The sequence below is a fragment of the Dreissena polymorpha genome, chromosome 4 (genome assembly GCF_020536995.1).
Source record: "Dreissena polymorpha isolate Duluth1 chromosome 4, UMN_Dpol_1.0, whole genome shotgun sequence".
Classification (NCBI taxonomy): Eukaryota; Metazoa; Mollusca; class Bivalvia; order Myida; family Dreissenidae; genus Dreissena; species Dreissena polymorpha.
Window position 1 is genome coordinate 143367268 of NC_068358.1, and position 13325 is coordinate 143380592.

The following is a 13325-nucleotide window of genomic DNA, read 5'->3' on the forward strand; positions in this document are numbered from 1 at the left end:
GTTCTGTTAACAATTATAATTCTTGGTAACATTTTTACGAAAATCGATACGATCGGTAATGATTCTTTTTTATGTGTGAGGACTTTAATTTAATACTAGATAATTTACTGGATTACGATAACAATAAAAATGTGAATAACACAAATGCAAGACTAATGCATATCGAAAAACGTAATCTTTTAGACCCTTTCGGAGTCTAAAAGCAGCTTAAACTTGAAATCGAAAACTGGAAGAAAATCTCACAAATGAAAATGTTCAAAGCCTAAATATTTTAAAAGTAGAATTAAAAGACATATCTGGGCTTCGTTATGAGGTCAAGAGCTGAATTGATACATCATGGTGTAAAATCATCGAAACTATTTGCGAACTTGAAAAAAAAAATACGACGAAAACTATGACAAATTTAATTTATGAAAATGGTGAAGTATTTAGAGGAATACTCTGACATTTTAATATAAATTGCATTATTCTGTAAAAAAAATCTATACCAGTCGCAAAATGTAAACGCGAATGATGAAGATTTAAATAGTTACGTTAATGACATAGAAATACCCAAACTGTTAAGTACACAAGCAAATAGTTTAGAAGGGCCAATTACATTAAAAGAGGCTTCCACAATTTACAAATAAATAATAAAATAAATAATAAAAGCCCAAGTTCATCACTGTTTAAAAACAAGTAATAAAATAAATAATAAAAGCCCAGGTTCATCCGGTTTTACAACTGAATGTGTTAAAGTATTTTGGCCAAAATTGGGTACTTTTGTCTGCAGAGCTTAAATCATGCTTTTATGAGTGGAAATGTGTTTGTTATCCAAACACAATGTATAATTACCTGCACTCTAAAAGGTGAAACGCCTAGACAATATTTGGAAAACTGGCGACCAATAACATTATTAAAAACTGTATAAAAAATTGTTCAGGATGCATTGCGAACAGGTTTAAAATTTTTATGGATACATTTATAAGCAATGACCAAACATGATTCATCAAGGGTAGGTTCATAAGAGAGAAACCAGACTCATTTACGATGTTATATATTACACCGATGAAAGACAAAATAGCTAAAATAAAAACCTTATTAAAAAGTTGGTTAAGAAGGAGTTTTACTCCGATAAGGGGAATCCAAATTATTAAAACATTAGCATCACCGGTTCTAAATCATATTTATGTTTCCTTGAAATTGCAAAGTATTTAACTTCAATCAAAATTACCTTTTTTCGTAGGAATAATTAACGCAGTTAAAAGATATATGAAACGCAGAAGCTCATATGACACTTGCATTTTGAAGCCTTGTATTCCCACAAGCATTCGATCCATCTTAGGTAACACAATGAGTACACATCCTTTGTATGAAATAATTACCAAAAATGTGTCTACAACAGTGTGCATAAAAAATGGTCAAGTATTTTTAATAACATTGAAACAAAAGAATGGCGACATATTTCTGGTATGCTTTTTGATATCACACGGAATACGAATTTGCAGTGGTTTCAATACAGAATTATACATAGAATCATAGGAACGAATTCCTTCTTATTTACAATTGGCTATGCCACGTCAGCCAACTGCACTTTTTGTCAAACTGAAAGTTGAAATTATTCAAAATTTATTTTGAGAATGTAAGCTTGTCAATAAATTAATAACAGAACTGTTTCCTGGTTGTTATCATTTTTCGAACTGTCTAAATATGCCCTCTTTTATACTGAGACGTGCACATGAAAATAGACCTTATCTTTTATTTATTTTGATAAAAATGTATATTTATAATAGTAAAATAAACAAAACTAAACCTACACTTAAAGCAGCAAAATCATGCCTGTCCTAACATTGCCTTGTACTAAATGAAATTATTTTTTAAGGATTTGAGGCAAAGTAAAGAATGGGAACTATTGTTAAGTACTTTTTAAGTAGTTGTGAAAAGAAGTCATGTTTTGTCAAATATTCCTTTAAGAAATGCAGTTTATATTGCCACCACTCCTTCAGTAGTTGTGAAAATATACAGAAGCAATCATGTATTGTCAAATATTTCTTTAACAAAAGTTGTTTTATATTACCATGTAAAAGCTATTAATGGTAACATGTATATGATGTGTTGCAAATTTATATATTGATTGTAAACTCTGTACGGTGTGGATCGGGGTGCCCTCGACCTACTCACACATATTCACAATGTCAATAAACTGAATAAAACGGAAAAATGTTAAATCAGATATATTTATTAGGCAGTTGAAATTAAGCTAAGTGTTTGAAGAACATGTATCCCGAATGCATCGTAAGTCGTTCGTATGACTATCTCCTCAAGAAGACTTGTTAGCCATGCAACGTGGGATATTGCAATATACAAAATATGCCCGGTAACAGAAACGACTCTGTGTCATTTAATCTGTGTCATTTAAACACAACGCAAGTTCGTTGCAACAAATCATTTGACCCATTCCATTTATTGAGAGCAAGGCTTGACATTGTTGTAACAGGTTTAACTCTTCGCCATGGTTTGTAAAGGGGTTTCAACGGAGGCTATTGTAGTTTTCATCTTTTATATTTTTATTGTCGGACTCTGCGCATTGTGTTGGGTTTTTATGCTTGTTGCTTATAATAAAGGCTCTTTATAATATAATTAAAACTGGTTTCCGTTTATGATTATCTGTTGTTAGACTAAGCATACGAATAATTTCATTTACAAAAATGATATGACTTAGTATTGTTTCGATTGGTTGAATATTTATCCTTATGTGACACTAACTTTAAGGATAACATAAAATTCAGTTTTTAAACAAAACTTTTTTTTTTATATTTCCAGATTTCAAAACTTATGTCCAACGTATTCATGGATTGGATACAAATGCTTTCGTACGTACAGTTGTCCCCAACATTATTTTCATGGTCAGACGTATGTTTCAATTATTCATGTTAATGAGTGTGTATACTCCCATGTTTGCGTTAAAGATTTCCCAAATTACATTGCTTTTATATTCTAGCGCCGTTTAAAAAAGGAGCAGACGTTTGATTTCATTATTCGTGCCTTAACCATGATGGAGTTGTGATATGATCGATTTTTGTTATTTTGCCTACTCAAAAGAATGAAACTACAATACATGATGTCATACCTTTAATGACAGAATAGTTTTGTATACCAGATATTGTGAATACTTCATCAAAAGGGCTGTATTTTCCATAAAAACACTCAATTAATCATTTGTATATCGTTTTATTGTGTTTTTAAGCTGTAAAAAAATCTTCATGCTTATTAAACATGAGAGATGATAAAGCCGAATATTGTATAATTTGTGCGCGAATATACATTTTTAAATAGCGCCTCTATGATCGAGGTTTATACTATAGGCGCTGAAACCGGAAACAAACAATACGAGAAAAAAAGGAGGATTAAGGGATACAGAATGAAGGTATGTCCACAAAGATTTTTTTAGATATTAGTGTTTGTGTTCTTTTTTTACAAGTTTCGTTCCACTGTATACATGATTTGGGAGGATTTTTCAAAATACTTTTGTAGATGCAGTTTAAGAAACTTCATGACATTAAAGCCATTGAACAGTGTGACACACTCAAGATTATCCAAACCATTAACATACTCTTAAAAATATATATGCTTGCTAATTTTTTTTTTCGATTTAAATTAAAAGTTTAAATAGTAAGTCCTGTAATGGGGAGATTAATGTACTCCTGAACAGTTGAACTGTATAGTAAAATGAACGGGGATTGGAATATTGATCCGGTTTGGAGACGAGTCCATAGTATAGAGGATCCGGATGAGATGGTTTCCACTTTATACAGAACTGAACAACGCATGGACAGATAATGATGTTGGCATATCGAGAAACACAGAGCTTAAGTTAATTATAAGACGTAAAATGTCGACCGTTTCACACATTGTTGAGCAACAAACAATCAGTCACTCATGACATTTTAATCAGACACACGTTTTTAAAGTTCGACAAAGCTCAATATAAACACAGGAAGAAACTGCCTGGGTGACATGTATTGTTGTCATCAACGTTTTAACATGAAGATCCATATCGGTAAAAATCTACAAATATATCCCATATCGGTAAAAGGTACCAACGGCCAGATTTCAGGTTTGTTACTTTTTCTGTTTTAATGAAAATCCATTAAATGTTCAACACAATAAATCTTCTTCTTGATATGATATTGTTCTGTTGAATTTGGTTTCCATTTTTTCTTACGCCTGGTGGCCTTACTCTGTTTGTACCTTGCCCACATCTGATAACCTTCTTCAAATGGAGGAACAACAACCAAAGCAAAGGTGCACACGAAGCAATATATCTGGAACGTCTTGAGCCATGACGAAAACTGTTCAAAAGTGAGACTATCGAAATTTAGCGGAATGGCGGGTAATTTTACGAGGGAAAACATAATACTCAATGCCCCGCCTTCTATTGCAACAAAACGAGCTTTCCGGAATACCTTATCCATAATCAATGAGGTTATAATAGACCCACTCTCTATTTCTGCTAATTCTTCCTCGTAGACCAAACGAAACGCACTTAGCGGGTTGTCAATATTGGTTGTTTTTGCCCATTCCATTTCGCCCTTTTCCTTTTCGTCTGTCCAATTTGATGCTATGGTACAGAGTGAGACACCTATAGTTGCCATGGTGCTTACAACTATACCGAAAATCGTAGCGGCCAAAAGGCTGAAGTCCTGTGCGGTATTCACGTAGAAATTCGCAAGCCCATTTTTGTAGGTGGACGCCATGATCATCAATCCAGCAAGAGATGCCGTCAATCCAGAAATGCAACCTAAAAAAAAATATTCGTAGACTATTTCAAGAAAACAAATGCAAAAATAAATTTGGTATTTTAAGTTCGTTTATGTATCATAATTTAATAAATTAAATAGATATGGCTTAATAAATAATGTGCTATTTTGCAAACGTTTATATCCAATCAAACATATTGTTACAAATAAACAAAATATAATTTACTGTACATAAAGCATAACCAATAAGAAAAATATATAATCATTTTTTCATTGGAAACGGCTCTTTCGGTGAACATCATGTTTAAAAGCATAATTGTATAAACATGTACATATTATTATAACAGACAATTAAGCAGAACAATAAGTGTAAAATTGTTCAGCAGTCGTCGCTTGAGTTTGCTTGTTTAATTCTGTTTCGTAAAGAGGTGAACATACCAGCAATGGCACCTTTGGCCGTTGTTATTGACCAGGATATGGTAGTAAGCAGTGGTACCAAGAACGGACATGTTAATCCTTGTAGACACAGAAATGCCCAGTTGACATTCAAATTTGGTTCGGATATGACGAGACCGTACGGCACAATGAGAATTGTAACACACAACATGCACCAGGACTCTGATGAAAACATATGAAAGTTATGTTCAACAATGATAAAAAACGTTTGATTAAAATCGCTTTCAGTGCGTAAATGTATCAATTATTTCAAAGAAATGATACTGTTGGACACGTCCAAAATTTTTTAATGTTATCTTTAGTAAAATTTCAATATATAAAGAAATACTTAAACAATAAAAAAATCCAACAAGTTGCAAAACCGATCGGCGATTAAAAGTTAGTGTTAACCTATTGTATTGACCACTTTACATCTTCGATTCTTCCATCGCATTGCCGAGAGTTGAACTTATCTTAACTTATTAATATATATATTTTTTAAATTCTCATTGCAAAATGGATGGACCAAAACTCTAAAACACCTTGTATCTCATCAGTCAATCCTCATACTTTCTGTATTCGCCATGCGTCAAACATGTATAGGTGACTTTTTCCGTTCCATGTTTATCACGTAATTCTATATCTTCGTCGCAATCTTTGCATCCAATAACTGATGTGCATGTGCACGTTGTTTCTGCATCATTTGTTTGAGTTTCAGTGAGGCGTCTCTCTTTGCCACATAAGACACAGCTTGTAGGAGTTTTAAGATACCTTTGGAAGGGATTTGAGCTCAAAATTGTACCAAAACGTACACAACTAGTTATTGACGTGATTTAAAATTGAATTAAAAATGTGTAAACTTAACAAAGGTTACCCGATTTTACCTCATCATTTTTTTACAAATATTGTGTATTCAAACTGTTAATTTATCATAAATATCAGAACCATGGAGAACACTTTTTACTATTTAACACTATAATGTTTTTTGGTTTTATCATAGATCCGGTTGTTTAATTAGCTACATTTTCTTGTAGATAATGAAAGTAAACGCAATAAATGTTATCAATATCTGAAGTTTGTATTTTAAACATATATGTATAAAATACCTGAACGGATTAACATTTGTCTTGTAGACATCGTAGATAAGAATAGAGGATATTCCCATCAGTTGGCCAGATCCAGTAGCCATTACCGTCATCATCAGCATCGTAGGTAAGAGATATGCACCAGCGTCCCCCATTATAAACTGCATTACGTACGGTGTGATGTAACCTTGTTTTGAAGAAAACATTTGTTTTAATCCATACATAATCATCATCTGGATCATATTTTATTTCAAGCAAGGTACAAAAAACATCCAGTTAAAAATGCATCAACTAACCATTGTCACTCTCTATAGCAGATAACACATGTGTTGAATTCGTCAAGCTAAGTGAGAGGTAGGTCATAGATGTCGTAATGGCGAGCACGGTTTCGACCAAAAACCAGATGTACGCTGCTAGAAAGAAGCCTACAACGCCCTGTGATGGTTTTGCTGCAATTCGGCTCTGCCAGTTTGCTTGGTCAGTAAAAACTATTGAGGTCGTCATAAAAAGCAAAACTACTCCAAGAACAATTCCTGATTTTGAACGGAACGTTGCTAACGAATTATTAGAGTTACCGTCTAGACCTTCGACACAAACTGCAGCGTTGTAAAACGCCTGAAATGATGTGTGTGCCTTATTTTCTTCTAGCGGATAATAAACGGAGTACAGGACATACACAGACAATGATATAAAGGTCAGAGCAGTGTTTATGTACGATATATAAAACCTGGTTCTGAGGCCACTAATCATGCAGTATGATCCAAATAGTACTGCTTACATCAGAAATATAAACTCTTTGTTTGTGTCCTTTACAAGAACCGCTAATGTGGATTTGCCGGCCATAAGCATATTTGTGGTCACAATAAGACTAGAGAAAAGCGCAACAAGGCAGAATATAATGTGCGCTGACTTTCCAAATCTTGCGTATGCTATCTGAAAGAAGATAATCAATGTCAATTAGTATAAGAATGGGGACGTGCTCTTTGAAAAAGTGGTTTAATGCATATGCGTAAAGTGTCGTCCAAGATTAGTCTGAGCAGTCCGCACAGGTTAATCAGGGACGACACTTTCCGCGTTTATGATATTTTTTGTTTTAAGTCTCCTCCCTTCAAATTCTCTTCGTTTCAAAGTCTCTTCTTAACAAAAATCAAGTTTAGGCGAAAAGTGTCGTTCCTGATAAGCCTGTGCGCACATGCATTCAACCCCTTTTTCCACAGAGCACGGCCCATTAGAATTACATTTCATTTTATTAGGTTGCGAAGAATTTTTGCTTTGTACAGTGCGTTAGATATATCTTTTTTGAAAGCGTATAAAAAGGTATAATCAGATATCAAATCAAAACCCAATTATTTCAAGCAAATGTGAACTATTCTTTAAATAATTACTGAAAAGAATACAACTTCTAAATATGTGAAGTTATGTATTACCAATGCAATAATGATAAGAAAGACATATTTAATAAATAATAAATAATTTACATGATCTGTTTATCTGCTGTTTACTTCGTCTACACATACGCTATGAAACGTCGAAAATTGTATTTAATACCTGAGGGTACGTCTTTGCTCCCGGAACCGCGCGATTTTAAGATACAGAGAGAACACAGGGAACATAAACATGCCGACAACGGTCCCTATTGATGACCACAGGCAAGCACCGATCCTAATCTGTAACGAACAAAAAGTTCATTTTTCGCGCCTGATAAAACAGACACTTAAGCAAGTAACAAGTTTTGTAGCATATGTATGAATGATATTAATGAATCAAAATCAAGTATGCAAATACATTATAGACCTTTTCTTTCATCTATAAGGTATAACTTTAAAATGACGTGTTCAAGTTTTATCACAATGACAATTTTCACAATCAAAGCTATAAAATCCAGAACAAATGTTAACCAGGCTACATTGATATCAAACGCGTCTAGTGGTAGCACATTAGCATTCGCTCCTTAAAGCTTACAGTTTCGGGTTCGAGTCTCAGTAAAAGCAAAAAGTTGAATTCAACTTGGTTTTACTGCTTTAACCATTATAGACTATTTCAATTATATATTTTTCATAGTATCGTAGTTTTCACAATTTAATATTACACAAGTTCGGAAAAGGTTCCTTACGCCTTTGTTTGCAGATATGGTTATATTTACAGCGATCAGTGGAGTTTTACAATTATTTTCCGAAAATAATCAATCAGAATTGCGACTTGAAATAATGCAATTGTGCAATTTTAAAAGTGATACCTTGCTAGTCAATGTTGAGCTCTGCAAGAAATTTAAAGGCCATAACAATTGTGATGTCACAGTGACGGCGGTAAGACTAATGCTGACGCGCCTACCGGCGTCGAACGTAGTGTCAAAGTTTCCGTCATCGTGGAAAATGTACTTCTGGGATGCCTTGTAAGCTCCGGCGATAAGGAGGGAAAAACCGATGAATCCAAACAGCAAGAGAAGTGAAGCGTGACTCTTTGGGATGGGTGGCAGAATGCTTGAATACAGGATATAGAAAACCAAAAACGCTTAGTATGCTATTTAAACGACTGAACATAATTAAATGTATTACTATATGCGATTTATATTAATTAAAATAATCACTATTAAAAATATGTTCGTTTTAATAAAGGTAATTTATTGCTCGTTGAAAACTTGTATATTACATTAGGTTTTAGTAAACATGAGACAGCTTTGTGTGTGCATTTAAGAAACACAAACAGTTTTCCGTGGTGCAATGAATATGGTGTCCGACTACATTTGTTTCTTGATTGCTTTAAAAACCCATTAACACTAAAAACAACGATTGTTTCGTAATATATTTTGAAAAATAAAGTCAACACACACAAAAACCAGTGTTCCACTTTGCAATAGCCAAAATTTCAACGCTATATGTGATCGGGTAGTAAAGATTTAACAAGATCCAAAACGCTCGTTCCCTTTACAACTACGCTGCCGATAGGGAAAAACAACAAAAATACAACATATTTTTTTGGTAAGTCATTGGTATGACCGACTGACTGATACCGTGTATTACTATTTCATAGTCATCAAACATACATAAAAAACATGAATACACACAAAAGCTTTGTTATAACATACAACATAGTCTACAACAACGACAGGCATACTGTATGCCGGCACGAGTCCTTCCTCGTAGGCAACTTATAAGGCAGCCACGCCTATCAACAGACTACTACGACACTAGGCATACTGTATGCCTACACGAGTCCCTCCTCGTAAGCAACTATAAAGGAAGCCACGCCTAACAACGTAGACTGCTACATCACCAGGCATACTGTATGCCTACACGAGTCCCTCCTCGTAAGCAACTATAAAGGCAGCCACGCCTATCGTCTCTTCCGGAGACTGAATCCCTCAGTGGGATAAATAATAATTATTATGATACTGGTATACATGTATAAATTGAATACATTAAATGCGTACGTAATGTGGATAAACGCATGACCTGTTGTAAAAAACACATACCTGAATTTCAAAATTAGCTCGTACCAGGGTAAAAAGCATGTAGATTACACTTTTAAACAATAACGTTTGTAATGTTACTCTTACTGTTATTCAAAACAAAATAAAAAATTAACACATGTATCGATCAGTCAATCCCAACGCTGAATGACTGAACAGAGTTACTCGGCCACGAGTAAAACGCTCTCTTACAGAGCCACCTATCGGAAACTACATTGACAAGGGAAAGTAGTTTTCGTCTAATTCGCACGTGCTCAAACGACGAAAACAATATTTCCCTTTACAACTACGCTGCCGATAGGGAAAAACAACAAAAATACAACATATTTTTTGGTAAGTCATTGGTATGACCGACTGAATTAAAAGAACGGGCTTGTAAGTATAGTACAAATAATAATTGGCTTATTATAAAATGCATTGATGGTTATAATCCAAGTGACATTGAAACCCTTAACCTCTCATCAACTGAGCTTTTAACATAGCCGTCCTTAGCTGTTTCACTCAGTCATCTGCCATGACGTTTAAATAACCTGTCAGGAATGCCATTATTAGCCGCAGCAGTTGCGCCACCAGCTCTCAAAGAATGAAGGCAATATTTGCTTATGTCTTGAACATGCGGTTTAAACGCAATCAAAAACAATTCTCTAAATTTACTATATGACAAATGCTTGTTTTCCTGTCTGAGCCTATGTCCACATTTCGTTGAACTTAACCGACGAAACAAGTAACATTCAGATTCCGATGAAAAATCTGTCCAAGTAAGGTATTTCTGTAAATTGACTACTGGACACAACTATGTGCCTGTCCTAGCAATAAGCACCCATGCTCCCTCACGGAACTTATCTGTCTTGCTAGATTCAATAAATACACTTAAGTAACTACTGTTAATACAAACATCACTCCTTCTCAACTTTAGTACCTCTGCACTTCTTAAAAACCCAGCATATGATAAAAGGCATATACAAATAAATCTTTGATTCATAACATCATTTTCAACATAAATATGTGTGTACATTTGTTGCAGTAAATCAACAGTCATTGGTTCTTTTTTATTCACAGGTTTCGCTAAACGCCGTTTTGCAGCTTCTAACATATTAATGACAAGTCTTGAATCAGTAGGTGATACATAATCAAATAAATCATGATAATATTTAATACTGTAGAACGCATTTATAATCGGACTTGCACTACTAGCTGTTTGTATAATTGACGCTAAATATAGCGCAACTTGAAAAGCCTTGGCGGGCAAGGCATCCCCGCTTGAAAGCCCATTAGCATACCCCCAACGACGCCATCGATTGAAGCCCCTTTTGTAACTGAGGTGCGTGTTTTCCGCTTTGGTGACTTTAAGCAACTCGGGCAGCAAGGATACCTTCTCCGCCAAGACCTCTGGCAAGCCATCAACTTCACTTCCGTATCTCTGAAAAAATACATGTGTAACAGCACTAAAGTTGACACAGTTTGTTACTTAACACATTATATTTACAAACAGTTAGCAACACTATCAATGTTCATGATTCACAAATGATATCAAAAGTGCTAACATGCGAAATTTAAGATTATCAACACCAAACAACCCAGAACCATTCTTACAAGGTATGTAATAACTGATTGCCGTTGGTAATTCCATATAGTCTATTACAAACGACGTAAAATGTCCAAATCATAGGCCAAAAATTAGCCGACTTCCATTCTGGGACAATCAAAACACCTTTTGCCCCACAAGATTGCATTTTAAGCAATACCCTTGGTATTAATATTATAGGTGGTACAAATAAGCCAAAACTATGCGTCCATGGGTAAGTAAAAGCATCAACTCCTTCAGACTCTTTACACCAAAATCTAGAATAAAATCGCTGTAATTTGGCGTTATGTTTCGAGGCAAAGAAATCGACCTCTAAATTTCCCCATGAAGACTGAACTATTGACAAAATGTAAGGGGAAATACCCCAATCGTCTTTTTCTACTATTTTGGACAAATAGTCTGCCACATAATTCTCTCCCCTTGGTATCCATTCAACCTTCAAATGAATAGAATGAACTAAAGAATACCCGAATATTTTCATCGCTAAATCTTGTAATTCAGGCTTCATGGAGCCCTTAGCAACAATGCTGCATACACCTGTGTTATCAGTAAACCACTTAACTCTTTGATTTACCAATACATGCTCAAGCGACAACATTACTTTATAAACAGCACACAATTCTCTCCACGTGGAGGATTGTGCCGCTTCCGACGGCGACCACGTGTCGTGCACTACACCGCTTTGCATTTCGACCTCATACCCTGCTAAACCAGTGCTGCTAGCGTCACTATAAACAATTCTAGTACAGCCATGACTGATTGCCAATGTTCTAACATTTATAATTTGTAAATGATCATTCCAAAACGAAAGTTGAACCTTACTTCCTTCAGACAACTTAATATAAGAGTTCCACGTTTTTGCTTTAAGGATGTCAATGCTCAAACACCTAGTCATAATCTGAGAAACAGTTCCCAATACTATACCCATAGATATAATTTGTCCCACAAAACTAGCAACTCTTCGCACACAAACATAGTCCGAAGTTTGTAAAAATCTAAGTGTCTGTAGAACTTTATCGATTCTACACCCCGATATACGCACGGTGAAATTAGCTGTATTTAACTGAGATCCTAGCCATTGTAATTCTTGCACTGGCTCCCAGCATGATTTATCAACTTTAGGCACCAAGCCGGATAACAACAAATCTGATTTAATTTCCCGTGACATAATTACTGTCTTATCGTATGTCTCTGCGGTGCCAAAACCATCATCTAAAAACATGATGATCTTTTTACCTTCGCCTCTCCATTTTGCAATTAATGGCCTCATTAATTTTGTATAGATATAACAAGCAGACGACAAACCAAAAGGAAGAACCAAAAATTTGTAATAGACCAGAATACCTGAATAATCTTCCCAGGCAAAACCTAAATAATCTGTGTGTGGCAGAAAAATATCCACAAAATGATATGCTGACGTTATATCAAACTTAATCATCCAACAATCTTTTTTGATATACATCAATGCTAAACCCAAGTCTTCATACTTTACTGATTGCTTCCAAACATGAAGATTAACCTTTCGTAAATCTAAAATAAGCCTTTTTTTTTTTTTTTTTTTTTTTTTTTCCATTATTATTTCAAGAAACTGTCAGCGGATTAACAACGTGTGGAGCATTTGTACATTTCACAATAAGACCGCGATCTAACAAACTTTTTATAGCTTCAGTCACAAAATTATTTTCATATAAAGCTGAACGATTGTTTCGACAATGTACATGGTCTGGTAAAGAAAAGAATGGAATTTTATAACCATTTTGAATAGTGTCTAATATGAATTGGTTAGCTCCAATATCTTTCCAAAATTGCACATGATTTTTTAATCTACTTTTAACCAGTATTTCTTTCTGGCCTTGTTCGTACTCATAATAGTCGTCAGTAAATATTTCCTGACTGTTAGCAAAGTTATCAGTAAACGATAAATACTCATCTTTTAAATCTACGTCTGGTATAACCGGGTTCTGCGGTCTGTGACTACTGTTTGGTAGGGACGTCAAGCTGCGGGATCCGCC

At 34.7% G+C, this 13325-nt stretch overlaps 1 long non-coding RNA gene across 4 annotated transcripts; it reads right to left on the bottom strand.

The window, feature by feature from the left end:
* Positions 1–3912: 3912 nt before the first annotated feature.
* Positions 3913–9124, bottom strand: LOC127878027 (uncharacterized). 4 transcript variants are annotated; one of them, XR_008048716.1, is made up of 7 exons: positions 7808–9124; positions 6556–7192; positions 6281–6446; positions 5717–5945; positions 5178–5357; positions 4446–4780; positions 3913–4331 (listed from the first exon to the last, which is right to left on the bottom strand). It is a non-coding gene; the product is annotated as an uncharacterized LOC127878027 (long non-coding RNA). The 4 variants fall into 4 exon arrangements; XR_008048718.1 differs by having other exon boundaries at positions 4652–4780; positions 7808–9122; XR_008048717.1 differs by having other exon boundaries at positions 4644–4780; positions 7808–9122.
* Positions 9125–13325: the final 4201 nt, after the last annotated feature.